This window comes from Entelurus aequoreus, linkage group LG22 (assembly GCF_033978785.1).
Source record: "Entelurus aequoreus isolate RoL-2023_Sb linkage group LG22, RoL_Eaeq_v1.1, whole genome shotgun sequence".
Lineage (NCBI taxonomy): Eukaryota > Metazoa > Chordata > Actinopteri > Syngnathiformes > Syngnathidae > Entelurus > Entelurus aequoreus.
This window is the reverse complement of record NC_084752.1, coordinates 13,981,678-13,998,433: the sequence shown is the minus strand read 5'-3', so window position 1 is coordinate 13,998,433 and position 16,756 is coordinate 13,981,678. Positions and strand designations below refer to the sequence as shown.

The 16,756-nt window shown below is 37.9% G+C and overlaps 1 protein-coding gene across 2 annotated transcripts in view; it reads right to left on the bottom strand.

Moving 5' to 3' along the window:
• hand2 (heart and neural crest derivatives expressed 2) overlaps positions 1-16,756 on the bottom strand; it is a 129,507-nt gene that overhangs the window by 41,519 nt on the left and 71,232 nt on the right. For both annotated transcript variants that reach the window (XM_062032710.1, XM_062032711.1), the window contains one exon: positions 14,830-14,954. The gene's annotated coding sequence lies outside the window, so the exon portion shown is untranslated. The remainder of the gene's footprint in view (positions 1-14,829; positions 14,955-16,756) is intronic.

Here is a 16,756-nt window from a genome sequence, read left to right as displayed (position 1 = left end):
TTTGTCAACATTAAGAAGAATGGATATGTTCAATTAGAAAGCTCAAGTACTTTAATCATGCACATTATTTCCAGGCTGCTTCAAGTCGGTCAAAACATTTTTACAATAAGGATTAAAAAAAATAAGTTTGAATTTCAGGCAAATTGATGCACTTGAAATCTTTTCTGTTACAGACTAAACATAATAACAGAAGAAATGCACAAATTAAAAATATGGTTAGACCAAAACAGACTATCTTTGAATCTCAGTAAAACTAAAATAATGCTATTTGGTAACAGTAGAAGAGAAAGTCAAACACAAATACACATAGACAGGAGGAGACATTGAAAGGGTAAAATAAAACACATTTTTGGGTGTAATAATAGATGCAGTTGCATGTCTTTCAACCTTAATGTCATCTGGTCATGCAACGAGCATATTAACATATATTCCAAACATTTTTGTCAAAATAAAAAAAAAACGACCGTATTTTTCGGACCATAGGGCACTGCCGATGAATGGTCTATTTTTGATCTTTTTTGTCATATATGAGGCGCAACGGATTATAGGGCGCATTAAAGGAGGCATATTATTTTATTTTTTTTCTAAATGTACAACACTTCCTTGTGGTCTACATAACATGTAATGGTGGTTCTTTGGTAAAAATGTTGCATAGGTTATGTTTTACAGATAATCTTCAAGCCGCTTTCTGACAGTCGCTTCAGGATGCGCGGTTTTGTGGGCGGTCTTATTTACGTTATTTACAGCGTCTTCTCCCCGTCATCTTTGTTGTAGCGGTGTAGCGTGCAAGGACGGGAGTGGAAGAAGTGTCAAAAGATGGAGCTAACTGTTTTAATGACATTCAGACTTTACTTCAATCAATAACGGAGCAGCATCTCCTCATCCGGAAACAACAACACTGGACATGTGTCCCGTGAAAAAAAGTCCGTCTCTAATAACTAAAGTTCCTTGGGTGAATAATGTAAACTCACTACACCGGTATGTTTTAGCGCTTTCATGGCGAGTTTACTGACAGATATAAGTAAGAACTTTACACTACTTTATATTACAAATGGCAACAGCGGAGCATGAATGTCACATAACAAGAAGATAGACAAAAAGGAGAAGCTTATCGACTACGGACTACAAAGATGGATGCGCGCAATTTTTTAGGATTCATGCAGATCACAAATACAGATCAGCAGGTACCAGAAGGTAAGAAAAGTTGGTTTTGCATAATATTGCGAAACAAAACGCCAGGTAATATGTCTGCTAATAGGTGCCATTTTGCAGTCCTTATACACATAGCATAATAATACTTGTATGTTTTATTTATTTATTTATTTATTTATTTATTTTTTTAATAATGTCCTGCCCAGCTTCTCGGGCAAATCATATAGCAGATGTATATGCCCATATCGGCTGTTCAGATTTACTTTACAAAAGAGAAGTGTAGGATACTTCTCTTGTTGCCTTACTTGTATTTTGACTTTATTAAATGTATTTATATTATCATTTGGTGCAGCCGGGCCGGAGCAGGAGGGGATAGAAAGAGAGAAAAAGGAAGACAGAGGGGGGAATTGTGGGGACAAGAGGGGGATTAGACAGAGAGACAAAAACAACAACAACAACAACAACAACAACAACAACAACAACAGAGCAACATCAGCAAATACGACATGTACAAATATGATGGTAAAAGTAATAGCAAATAAGCAGTTAGCGAAAATAAAAATAAAAATACAGAAATGACAATGAGCATTATTACACTAAAAATGGAGCAATATGAATACCAATAGAAATAGTGCTATTGATAATAAAAAATACTTGTATGTTTAATGCGCCGACAATCCATCAAGCGGTGCGGCTTCACAGTTCACCAAAGTCGTACTAAAAACATTTTGACAGATTTTTGAGCGCCGTGTGTAATTCTCAATAGAACTTTTTAAAGTTTTGGTGTGGTTTACTGCCATCATATCGCAGTCTACACATATCTCTTATGTGTGACTGCCATCTACTGGTCACACTTATCATTACACCATGTACCAAATAAAATTGCTTCGAGGTTGGTAGGCAAAATCTGAATTATTTCGAGGAAAAAAAAGGATTTTAAGTGCGCCTTATAGTCTGGAAAATATGGTACTTAAATATCTGCTTGTCACACACTGATCTAGCAAATGCATAGATACTTGTGTAATATCATGAGGCGATTATATAATCCAATCCAATCCAATCCACTTCATTTATATAGCACATTTACACAACAAGAATGTTTCCAAGGTGCTGCACAGCCATGTTAAAAACAATATTAAAAACAATATTAAAAACAATATTATGCTACACCAATGACTGAATAAAAACAAAGAATAAATGAATAGAAAACCAATACAAAAACAATATAAAAACAAATATGATTAAAAACGATTTTAAAGGGTAAAACCAATTAAAACAGTAAAATAGACATCAAAATTTATAAAAAAAAAACAAAACACAGAGGACAACATAACAATAATATTCATATATATTTACTGTTACAAGTGGCTCTTTAGAAAAGTTGGTGGTGTAGGATAGGGCCTTTTAAGCACCTAAATGGTCAAATTGGAAAACAAGCAAGCAGTCATAGACCAGCGTATGTCATGAATACTTTGCGCAAAAAATATTATTTATTTTGTATAAAGCTTTTTTTGTAGCGAAATGGCCGTCTTGAGCCCACGGTTTAAGAGGCTAAAGTAAATAAACAGTCGTTGCTGACATTTTGTATTTTCCTGGAGAAGAAGCTGGCCTCCGCTCTGTTAAGTATGCTGACACTTGAAAATGTTTATATTTCACATCCACTTTTTCCAAAAAGACAACAACACTCTGAAAACACTTGTGAGCAGCGGAATCACAGGATTTGAAGTGTGCGTACGATAGCTCAATAACTTTTACTGTAGCGTGTTTGGGATAACAACTAGGATCAGAAAATGGAGCGGAGGGTTTGCGAGTGCAGCTATTAAAGCATTACACCCAGGTTGCTGGTTCAATGACTAACAAACTCATTCAGACAGATATTTACTGCGTTGCTTTCCAAACAATGAATCACTAAAGTAAACCACTTGACGGCATAATAAGTTGAAATGTGTTTATAACATTAAAAAGGCTCAAGTGGATTCGGGTGTTTTGTTGCCTTCCAAAGATTACTTTGGCAAAATCTCTCGAAACTGTCAGGAAAAAAGTGGAATAGAGAGACCGAGCAAACACAGGCTATAAAATTAGACACAATGAATACAGAATGTTTGGAGAGTACAGACACCTGCTAAGGCCAAAGGCTTACATATCTATTTTAAGCAAGATAATATCTTCATGTATTTAATCCTAAAATATTCCCTCTATGTGAACACAGTGGAGGAAAAGAAAGGTGAGCTAGGAATCGAATGGTTTACTTACATTTTTAACATGAAAGTTACATTAAAGGCCTACTGAAACCCACTACTACCGACCACGCAGTCTGATAGTTTGTATATCAATGATGAAATCTTAACATTGCAACACATGCCAATACGGCCGGGTTAACTTATAAAGTGCAATTTTAAATTTCCCGGGAAATATCCGGCTGAAAACGTCTCGGTATGATGACGTTTGCGCGTGACGTCACGGATTGAACGGAAGTATTGGGACACAGCGTCTGTTTTCATCGAAAAATTCCACAGTATTCTGGACATCTGTGTTGGTGAATCTTTTGCAATTTGTTTAATGAACAATGGAGACAGCAAAGAAGAAAGCTGTAGGTGGGATCGGTGTATTAGCGGCTGGCTACAACAACACAACCAGGAGGACTTTGAGTTGGATAGCAGACGCGCTATCCGACGCTAGCCGCCGACCGCACCGATGATCGGGTGAAGTCCTTCGTCGCGCCGTCAATCGCTGGAACGCAGGTGAGCACGGGTCGTGATGAGCAGATGAGAGCTGGCGTAGGTGGAGAGCTAATGTTTTTAGCATAGCTCTGTCGAGGTCCCGTAGCTAAGTTAGCTTCAATTGCGTCATTAGCAACAGCATTGCTAGGCTTCGCCAGGCTGGACAGCATTAACCGTGTGGTTACAGGTCCATTGTTTGGTTCGGTGTCTCCTGATAGTAGAAGTAATAGTAGTATTGTTGATCTTCTGTCTATCCTTCCAGTCAGGGGCATGTTTCTTCTGGTTCTATCCGCAGTTAAACACGATGCTATCACGTTAGCTCCGAAGCTAAAGTGCTTCACCGATGTATTGTCGTGGAGATAAAAGTCACTGTGAATGTCCATTTCACGTTCTCGACTCTCATTTTCAAGAGGATATAGTATCCGAGGTGATCCGTGATCCACAATAGAAAAAGGAGAAAGTGTGGAATCCAATGAGCCCTTCTACCTAAGTTACGGTCAGAGCGAAAAAAGATACACCCTGGCGTCCTGCACTGCACTCTAATCCTTCACTCTCACTTGCCTCATCCACGAATCTTTCATCCTCGCTCAAATTAATGGGGTAATCTTCGCTTTCTCGGTCCGAATCGCTCTCGCTGCTGGTGTAAACAATGTGCAAATGTGAGGAGCTCTTCAACCTGTGACGTCACGCTACTTCCGGTACAGGCAAGGCTTTTTTTAATCAGCGACCAAAAGTAGCGAACTTTATCGTCGATGTTCTCTACTAAACCCTTTCAGCAAAAATATGGCAATATCGCAAAATGATCAAGTATGACACATAGAATGGACCTGCTATCCCTGTTTAAATAAGAAAATTTCATTTCAGTAGGCCTTTAAAGGCCTACTGAAATGAATTTTTTTAATTTATTATTTAAAGGCCTACTGAAATTAATTTTTTTTACTTAAACGGGGATAGCAGATCTATTCTATGTGTCATACTTGATCATTTCGCGATATTGCCATATTTTTGCTGAAAGGATTTAGTATAGAACAACGACGATAAAGATTGCAACTTTTGGTATCTGATAAAAAAAAGGCTTGCACCTACCGGAAGTAGCGTGACGTAGTCAGTTGAACATATACGCAAAGTTCCCTATTGTTTACAATGATGGCCGCATGAAGTGAGAGAGATTCGGACCGAGAAAGCGACAATTTCCCCATTAATTTGAGCGAGGATGAAAGATTTGTGGATGAGTAAAGTGCAAGTGAAGGACTAGTGGGGAGTTGAAGCTATTCAGATAGGGAAGATGCTGTGAGAGCCGGGTGGGACCTGATATTCAGCTGGGAATGACTACAACAGTAAATAAACACAAGACATATATATACTCTATTAGCCACAACACAACCAGGCTTATATTTAATATGCCACAAATTAATCCTGCATAAAAACACCTGCGTGTTTGTTACGCTAGCTCCTCTGCTAGCTCCTAGCTCCATAGAACACGCCAATACAATTCAAACACCTGATCAACACACACAATCACTCAGCCCAAAAGACCGTTCACCTAACCCAAGGTTCATAAAGCTTATATATTTTTAAAAAGTTACGTACGTGACGCGCACATACGGTCAAGCTCTCAAATGTTTAGCAGCCAAGGCTGCATACTCACGGTACCTGATATTCAGCTGGGAATGACTACAACAGTAAATAAACACAAGACATATATATACTCTATTAGCCACAACACAACCAGGCTTATATTTAATATGCCACAAATTAATCCTGCATAATAACACCTGCGTGTTTGTTATGCTAGCTCCTAGCTCCTCTGCTAGCTCCTAGCTCCATAGAACACGCCAATACAATTCAAACACCTGATCAACACACACAATCACTCAGCCCAAAAGACCGTTCACCTAACCCAAGGTTCATAAAGCTTATATATTTAAAAAAAGTTACGTACATACGCAAAAAAAAGTGGCGGTCAAGCGATCAAATGTTTAGAAGCCAAAGCTGCATACTCACAGTAGCACGTCTGCGTCTTTGTCATCCAAATCAAAGTAATCCTGGTAAGAGTCTGTGTTGTCCCAGTTCTCTACAGGCGTCTGTGTATCGAAGTCAAAAGTCCTCCTGGTTAGAGTCTCTGTTATCCGAGTTCTTCCATCTTGACTGCATCTTTCGGGAATGTAAACAAAGAAGCGCCGGCTGTGTACTGTTGTGGCTGACTACGTTCGAAAAATACGTCCATTTCGCACCGACAACTTTCTTCTTTGCTTGCTCAGCTTCCTTCTCCATAATGCAATGAACATGATTGCAACAGATTCACGAACACAGATGTCCAGAATACTGTGGAATTATGAAATGAAAACAGAGCTTTTTCGTATTGGCTTCAATGTGGAAGGCATACCCGTGTTCGCCGGTCTACGTCACGCACATACGTCATCCTCAGAGGCGTTTCGAACCGGAAGTTTAGCGGCAAATTTAAAATGTCACTTTATAAGTTAACCCGGCCGTATTGGCATGTGTTATAATGTTAAGATTTCATCATTGATATATAAACTATCAGACTGCGTGGTCGGTAGTAGTGGGTTTCAGTAGGCCTTTAAAGGGGCTCTATTCCACATTTGCAATTTTTCACACTTATGTACAGGAAAGTTGTGTGGTCAGATGAAACAAAAATTGAGCTGTTTGGCCACAATACCCAGCAATATGTTTGGAGGAAGAAAATGCGAGGCCTTTAATCCCAGGAACACCATGCCTACCGTCAAGCATGGTGGTGGTAGTATTATGCTCTGGGCCTGTTTTTCTGCCAATGGAACTGGTGCTTTAAATGGGACACTAAAAATGGAGGATTACCTCCAAATTCTTCAGGACAACCTAAAATCATCAGCCCGGAGGTTGGGTCTTGGGAGCAGTTGGGTGTTCCAACAGGATAATGACCCCAAACACATGTCAAAAGTGGTAAAGGAATGGCTAAATCAGGATAGAATTGAGGTTTTAGAATGGCCTTCCCAAAGTCCTGACTTAAACGTGTGGACAATGCTGAAGAAACAAGTCCATGTCAGATAACCAACAAATTTAGCTGAACTGCGCCAATGTTGTCAAGAGGAGTGGTCAAAAATTCAACCAGAAGCTTGTGGATGGCTACCAAAAGCGCCTTTTTGCAGTGAAACTTGCCAAGGGACATGTAAGCAAATATTAACATTGCTGTATGTATACTTTTGACCCAGCAGATTTGGTCACATTTTCATTAGACCCATAACGTCAATAATGAATAAAGCAAAATATGTTCTGGACAAAAAAATCACTTCATATTCTCTATTTCTCTCGTTAGTGTTACCATATCTGAGTTATTGTGTAGAAATATGAAGAAACAACTACAAATATGCGCTTAATTCACTAACGGTGTTACAAAAAAGTTCAGTTAGAATAATACATAATGTTGAATATAGAGAGCATACAATACAATTAGAATGATACATAATAATGGATATAGAGAACATAAAAACCTTTTATTGAATCGAAAATATTGAAATTCAACATCTCGGTGCATTTACAAAACAGCTAAAATGATGTACAAAGCAAACTATAACCTGCTACCCAAGAATGTACAACAATTTTTCTCAACAAAAGAGGAAAAATATAATCTTAGAGGAAAATATAATTGAAAACATTTGAATGCACGTACAACAATTAAAACCTTTAGCATATGCGTATGTGGAATTAAATTATGGAATGGATTAAGCAAAGAAATCAAACAAAGCACCACTATGATTCAGTTTAAGAGACTGTTCAAACTACATGTGTTCACAAAGTACGAAGAAGAACAATTTTAACATAGAGGAAGAAACTAAGTTAATTTAATCCCGCACCTTTTCAATAGCTCCAGAAATTACTGATATTGTTATGAATTTACTTTGGGGATATGTGATGGACAGTGCCTTGTTAAACTATAATACAGTAAATATATGAAGTCAGGGTAGATAATACCAGACCCTGTGATATTAAATAAATAACAATCAACGAAATCAGTGGTTCAGCATTATTCTTGTTCGTTATTTGTAAACATTTGTTGGTCCCTTTTCTTAAACTGCCTCATATTAGTACATAATTGTACTGCTTTACTCAGTACATTGTATATTTTAATTATACTAATAATAATCGATTGGATATATATTGTCACGCTTGGGTCGCATTTTACAGCGCGGATTGTTCTCTCAAGATGCAGCAGGAACTCCGGAGGCAATGTGCAGGTAAGGAAATGATTTATTCCTCATAAATCATTCAAAAATACCAAAAGACAAGATACAAAACAAAAGAGACGTGTGCCGATCGCACAGGGAGCTAAGGCAAAACTTAGCACAGGAATCGTAAGCCAAGAAGTAAGAAATCATCAAACGTAACTATTGCGTAAAGCAAACAAGACAGCCAGACAGTGTGTGGCGAAAAACAGGAATACGTAGCTCTCTGATTAGTGCTCAGGAGCAGGTGAGCGTCCCAAACACTAATCAGAGGCAGGTGAAATTAATCAGCACCCATGACAACTAAAACACCAACCCAGGGATGCTGAAAACAGAACTGAGGGAGTCAAAAACTAAACAAAACTGACATACTGTATATAGCGCCTTTCTAGACACCCGAAATGAGATCCCAGTAGGGCTGTGAATCTTTGGGTGTCCCACGATTCGATTCAATATCGATTCTTGGGGTCACGATTCGATTCAAAATAGATTTTTTTTTCAATTCAACACGATTCTCGATTCAAAAACGATTTTTTCCCGATTCAAAAGGATTCTCTATTCATTCAATACATAGGATTTCAGCAGGATCTACCCCAGTCTGTTGACATGCAAGCAGAGTAGTAGATTTTTGTAAAACACTTTTATAATTGTAAAGGATAATGTTTTATCAACTGATTGCAATAATGTAAATTTGTTTTAACTATTAAATGAACCTTCGTGAAAATATTGGACACAGTGTGTTGTCAAGCTTATGAGATGCGATGCAAGTGTAAGCCACTGTGACACTATTGTTCATTTTAAAAAAAAATAAAAAAAATAAAAAAAAATAAAAAAATAAAATAAAAATTTTTAATAAATAAATTACAAAAAAAAAATCGATTTTTTAAAAATGAGAATCGATTCTGAATTGCACAACGTGAGAATCGCGATTCGAATTCGAATCAATTTTTCCCCACCCCCCTAGATCCCAGTAATTCTACCATCAATTATTACATATTTTTTAGTGTCTGTGCTTACAAATGTTTCTTATATACATTTTTCGCCTGCATTTTTCCTAGCTTAGTTGAAAAAAATGTTGCATATTTTTGGGTATTGTTATTTGTTACTTTGCTAAATGTATTTGTTTTCAAATGTAACAGATCAGTACACGTCTGTATTGCTGATTATAGTAAAAAAAAATGTCTGTTTTGTCCTAACTGCCCTTCCAAGATGTGTTTTGCTTCATTCAGCATTAAAGTATTTTTTATACTTTGTTTTGTATTTTTAATGTAAGATTTCCAGCTGTTTATCGTAACATTTTAAAATGTGTTTTCATTCACCCGTCTATTTGTATTCACATTTAATTATTTTTCTCCACCGTTACCAAATATTCATTAGTTTGAATTCACTAAAATTATTTTTTCAAATCCTCTTTTATTTGTTCATTTCCAATGTGGTTTGTTTTCATTAGCTTCCGTGCGTTTGCAATACGTGCTGATTCATGGCTTTGTCGTGAACATGCAGTGCAGACACTGTTTGTAATAAGTCTTTCAGCAAGACTCGTTTGAATAAACAACGTGACGTGCTGATTCATCACGGTAATCCTCTCTGGTTTGTAAAGATACCTTTGCCTTCTTTCTGTCTTTGGATAACAATCTTGTAGCCATGTTTGCACTTTGTGGTACGGTGGGTATAGTCACTTTCGCATCCAAAAGACGCAAAGGATGTATAAACATAATATTTTACTAGATAACAATATTGAATGAAATAATACAAAAACAAGGGTCTGATCTTGAGTGTGCTAAAACATGTGCAAACTAAGCTGGTGTGCAATTCCATTTTTAAGCTGATGAATGACTTAAGGGTTCTTTGGGAAACCCCAAAATTATGTCCGCTGGTGTTTCTTTAATGGTGTGTTGTTTTTTCATATGTAATAGATATCATATTAATATTCTATCTGTTCCGGAGGACACAACGTCAACAGTTTCCAAAAACAATTTGAAATGTGGACTCGTCAGACCACAGAACACTTTTCCACTTTGCATCAGTCCATCTCAGATGAGCTCGGGCCCAGCGAAGCCGGCGGCGTTTCTGGGTGTTGTTGATAAATGGCTTTCTCTTTGCGTAGTAGAGTTTTAACTTGCACTTACAGGTGTAGCGACAAACTGTAGTTACTGACAGGGGTTTTCTGAAGTGTTCCTGAGACCATGTAGTGAAATCCTTTACACACTGATGTCAGTTTTTGATGCAGTACCGCCTGAGGGATCGAAGGTCCGTAATATCATCATCAGTGATTTCTCCAGATTCTCTGAACCTTTTGATAATATTACGGATTGTAGATGGTGAAATCCCTAAATTCCTTGCAATAGCTCGTTGAGAAATATTGTTGTCAAACTGTTCGCCAATTTGCTCACGCATTTGTTGACAAAGTGGTGACCCTCGCCCCATCCTTGTTTGTGAATGACTGAGCATTTCATGGAAGCTGCTTTTATACCCAATCATGGCACCCACCTGTTCCCAATTAGCCTGTTCACCTGGGGGATGTTCCAAATAAAAGTTTGATGAGCATTCCTCAACTTTCTCAGTCTTTTTTGCCACTTGTGCCAGCTTTTTTGAAACACGTTGCAGGCATCACATTCCAAATGAATAGAAGTTTAAAAGGATTTGCCAATCATTGTATTCTGTTTTTATTTACCATTTACACAACGTGCCAACTTCACTGGTTTTGGGTTTTGGATAATATCAATATCTTATTTGAAAAAAACATATTGCAACATGCATTTTCCTGCCCTTGGATCATTCAAGTGCTACATTTCAGTCGTTGCCGGTCGTGTGGTTCCAGAGCACCCCTTGGCCGTGCTAAAAATATATTTTTGTTGTCTAGATTGTGATTCTATATAGCAGAAAGAGAAAGGTTGAGATTATAATTGTGTGCTGCTTGGTCAACAACATTGCAAAACCGCACTGGTTGGACCATATGATGTCATTAATGTGGAGGGAAATAAGTGTTTCCATGGTGACCTCATTTGAATAGGGTTGTCAGCACGGACTACAATTCACTTGTTATGAATTGTATATGCTGTTACAGTATTGTATTTTCCGGACCAAAAGGCGCACTGCCATTGAGCAGGTCTAGTCAGGTCCATTTTCATACAAAAGGCGCACCGGATTGATTATAGGGAGCATTAAAGGGGTCATATTATTATTATTTTTTTCTAAATGTAAAACACTTCCTTGTGGTCTACATAACATGTAATGGTGGCTCTTTGGTCAAAATGTTGCATATATGATGTTTTACAGATCATCTTCAAGCCGCTTTCTGACAGTCTCTTCAGGATGCGCCATTTTGTGGGCGGTCTTATTTACGTGGCTCACCTTCGGCAGCGTCTTCTCCCCGCCATCTTTGTTGTAGCGGTGTAGCGTGCAAGGACGGGAGTGGAAGAAGTGTCAAAAGATGGAGCTAACTGTTTTAATGACATTCAGACTTTACTTCAATCAGAATCTCCTCATCCGTGGCCCACTAGTGCAATAACAATGCCGGAAATGTGTCCCGTGAAAAACCGTCCGACCGGAACTCTCTAATAACTAAAGTTCCTTGGGTGATTAATGTAAACTCACTACACCGGTATGTTTTAGCGCTTTCATGGCGAGTTTACTGACAGATATAAGTTAGAACTTTACACTACTTTATATTAGAAATGGCAACAGCGGAGGATGAATGTCCCATAACAAGAAGATAGGGAAAAAGAAGAAGCTTATCGACTACGTTGTCAGCACGGACTACAAAGGCAGACATGCGCTCTTTTTCAGGACTTATGCAGATCCCAAATACAGATCAGCAGGTACCAGAAGGTAAGAAAAGTTGCTTTTGCATAATATTGCGAAACAAAACGGCATATAATATGTCTTACCTTATACACACACCATAATAATACTCCTATGTTTAATGCGCCGACAATCCATCAAGCGGTGCGGCTTCATAGCTTACCAAAGTCGAACTAAAACATTTAAACATGATTTTTGAGCGCCGTGTATAATGTTCTATATTTTCAATGGAACATATACCATTTTGGTGTTGTTTACTTGAGTCATATTGCAGTCTACACGTATCTCTTATGTGTGACTGCCATCTACTGGCCACACTTATCATTTCACGATGTACCAAATAAAATAGCTTTGAGGTCTTTAAGCACAACCAAAATTATTATTATTTGCTTGTGACTCCTTAGGGGCTGTTCCTCACGGGTTTTCGCCCAGGATGTCTCGAAGTTCTCTACAGCGCGGTCACAAGTTGACCTCCAGGTTTCTCGGTTGTTAGCAAGATGCTTCAAGTCAGAATGAACTACTCCAAACTTCTTGATGGTTGCTTTGAGGCGTTTTTTTCCCCCCTCCTACAAGGGTTGTACGCTATACTGGTATTAGTATAGTACCGCGATACTAATGAATCATATTCGGTACTATACCGCCTCTGAAAAGTACCGATCCACCCCACACCCCCCTTTCCCCCGTCGTCGTCATGTCGTGACATTGCTGATTTACGAGCAGACGAGCATGTTCGGCAGCGCACAATCACAGAGTACTTGCAAGCAGACACAGTGTGTAGACAGAAAAGGGAGAACGGACGCATTTTGGCTTAAAAACTAACGATAAAGGTGAAGTTGTAACACTGAAACGCCCTCAGGAAGAGATGCTTTAAGACATGGCTAGCTTACTAGCTAGCGGCTAAAGTCCATCCGCAGTCTGCAGTGTTTTAGCTACTTCTAAATCACTAATCCTCGCCTCCATGGCGACAAATAAAGTACGTTTCTTACAAATATCATCCCTGCAGGACGAGGAATAGCTAAACATGCTTCACTACACACTGTAGCTCAAAATGTAAACAAACGCCATTGGTGGATCTACACCTAACATCCACTCTAATGATACCAATTACAGGAGCGTATCTAGTCGATACTATGATTACGTCTATATTTTTTGGCATCACAACATCTTCTTTGGGTTTTTTTTAAATTTATATTATGTTTATATACTCAGGAAATATGTCCTTGGACACATGAGGACTTAAATTATGACCATTGTATGATCCTGTAACTACTTGGTATCGGATTGATACCCAAATTTGTGGTATCATCCAAAACTAATGTAAAGTATCCAAACAACAGAAGAATAAGTGATTATTACATTTTAACAGAAGTGTAGATAGAAAATGTTAAAAGAGAAAGTAAGCAGATATTAACAGTAAATGAACAAGTAGATTAATCATTCATTTTCTACCACTTGTCCCTAATAATGTTGACAAAATAATAGAATGGAAAATGACACAATATGTTACTGCATATGTCAGCAGACTAAGTAGGAGCCTTTGTTTGTTTACTTACTAATAAAATACAAGTTGTCTTGTATGTTTACTATTTAAGGGCAAACTTGCAATAAGAAACATATGTTTAATGTACCTTCAGATTTATAGTTAAAATAAAGCCAATAATGACATTTTTTGTGGTCCCCTTTATTTAGAAAGGTATCGAAAAGTATTGAAATAATTTTGGTACTGGTACCAAAATTATTGGTATCGGGACAACCCTACATCCTATACACTACGGCAACCGGTGGTAAGTTCTCCATAGAGAACAGTACGGGGTAGTCTGTTTTCTTCCATGCAATACACATGTCTGACACATCTGAGCTGGCGCTGGATTAAAAGGGTTTCGGCACTAATGCAGCTGGTGCGCCATAGAGTGGTAAGGCAGTATTGGTAGGCAATGCCATCATCTAGTTGTGCCAGGACACGAATGTCACTGCTGCAAAGGACTGGTGCAAGGACACAACCCAGTTTTACACCAACCTTGACCTCAAATGACTCTGACTCTAGGCCGCCCACCACTACACAAGCAAACATTCCTGTAGGATGGTCAGGAATTTTCTGGGTGCAGGTACACTTTGCTAAAATCCTCCACAGGAAGGTCTGGTTGACTGTATCGAAAGACTTTGCGAGGTCAACGAAGGCGCTGTACAGGTTTGGATGCTGTTTCCTGTACTTTTCTTGAAGAAGCCGAGCCACAAAGATCATATTTGTGGTGCTCCTGTGGCCCTGTAGTCCAGGGCTATTCAACTACATAATGAAGAGGGCTGCACTTTCAAGAGTCCAAGGGCTCGAAATGTAGATGCTTCATTAGAAAGTGCCCCGACAAGTTATATTCCTTTGAGACTACTTAATTGCAAAGTAAACACATCGGCTTTCACATTGCACTGTCACTAAAATAGTTTCCAGCGTGTGCAGCTGGACAGATAGTTAACAGCATGAAGAAACAGAAGCTCCAGAAGTTTTGTTGAGGATTGATGTGTCATGTCTGTGATCATGTTTTGTTTAAGTTATGTCCTGTTTGGTTGTTTAAGACTCTTAGTTCATGTTTACGCTCCCTTGTTTGGTCACCATGGTTACCCATTAGTTTCACCTGTTGCACATTTTGATTCACGCACCTGTCACTAATCATGTCACTGTTATTTAAGCCTGTCTTTTTCTGTTGGTCGTCCTGGCGACGTTGCTTCTGTTACCCTTGACAATCATGCTATTCTTCCATGCCATTGTTCCATGCTTGTTCCAAGTAAGTTTTGTTGATTCATGTCACGTTTAGCAGTTCTTTTGTTTCATGTCCTTAGTCTTCGTTAAGTGTAAGTTTTTGTTCATAGCCAAGTTTTATCTCCGCCTTGTGCGCGCCTTTTGTTCACTCTTTTTATACTCAGAATAAATATGTATTTACCTTCACGCCATGTCCACTCCAACTTCTCTTGCATCTCGGGAAAACAAACCCCCCATAGTCCACGCCGTGACATGATGTTCCTTCTTTTGAAGATTGTATTTCTTCCTTCATTTAGGTTGGCAAGACTGAAAATATAAACATAAACTAAAAATTTCAAAAGTACAACGCCAATCGTCTATTGTACATAAATAATGTCCATTGTGTATTTTACATAAATAACAGTTTTAGTGTTAATACATTCACACAATAAACTACAGATGTTTATGCATATAGAAATTAAACAACATCCACAGCAAACATTGCACACAATGAATGTGGCTTAACACAATTAATCCTAAAATATAGCGTTGTTGCCCTCTATTGGTCAAATTTAGTGCTACATGTAATAATTAGGGGCTATATAAATGAACTTTGATTGCTTTGATTGATAATGTATTTCTTGTAAAGGGTCTAAAAACAAGTATGGAAGCTGGACAAATAAAAAGCTAAAACAATTGGAAAGAGTGAAGGATTTTTATTCCCGCTCCACAATGTAAATTCAAAGTTGTGGTACTTATCAGCGACTACTGTACATCTTGCAAGTCATCAGAACAAGGTAATACACCAAGAATCTATATGCATTTAAATACATTATAATAAATTGGCCCCAAAAGGAACAAGCGGTAGAAAATGGATGGATGATGGATAATATAATGTAAAATATAATGTTTAAATTCAGAATTTAATACTCATTCACTTATCTTAAATGTGTTGTTTATGTTTAATTTACTTTATTTTTTATTTGATATATATTCATACAGTTTTAATACAATTCTATTTAATTATTTTTGTTTTTAACGGGTTTTTTTTTTCCTTATTTATGCAGACGCTATCTATTGTTACACATTCTTTTATTTTCTCTCCCTACGAGACAATTAAACACAACTTTCCCATGACAAAATGTAAACAAAAAAAAAGTTATTGTAAGTGTGAACATGTTCAACACAGGAAGTGAACACACAAATTAACCATAATATTGTATTCCTGGTACTAACAGCAACACAACACATGTCCTGTTATGAGATGTGCACGATTGTAGAGAAACAGCACAGAAATTCAGACTATTAATCGACTCAAGAACACAATTTTATGCTCTACTGGTTATCTGGAGTTGTTACTGCAAATAAACCCTCGATATGTTGTGTGAGATATGCTGCTTATTAGTAAACCATACTGGTCTAGAATTGTTTCCTCATTTCCATGTTTCACATACTTTGCTCTTTAGATGTAGGACATATACATGCATAGTCTGTCTCTCTCTTCTTTGGTGGCCCCATCCATGAGTCATATTTCATTTTTGATGTCTCGTCTTGACCACAATCACATTAGACTATTTTGTCCTGCTGTATAGGCCGACTGTATTCAGCCTGTGTGTGTTCTCCCGTCTCATCTTAAGGCCAATATAATTAACAGTCTGACCTTGTGGCAAAGGACAGCGACATCTTTCCTAATGATCCCAAATGACCTCATAGCCATGCATGTATGCATGTGTGTGTGTGTGTGTGTGTGGGTGTGTTCGTGTGTGTGCATTATTAGACATGAAAAGCCTTTGGATCTACAAAACCCAAAACCAGTGAAGTTGGCACGTTGTGTAAATCATAAATAAAAACAGAATACAAAGATTTGCACATCCTTTTCAACTTATATTCAATTGAATAGACTGCAAAGACAAGATACTTAATGTTCGAACTGGAAAACGTTGTTATTTTTTGCAAATATTAGCTCATTTGGAATTTGATGCCTGCAACATGTTTCAAAAAAGCTGGCACAAGTGGCAAAAAAGACTGAGAAAGTTGAGGAATGCTACAGCAAACACTTATTTGGAACATCCCACAGGTGAACAGGCTAATTGGGAACAGGTGGGTGCCATGATTGGGTATAAAAGCAG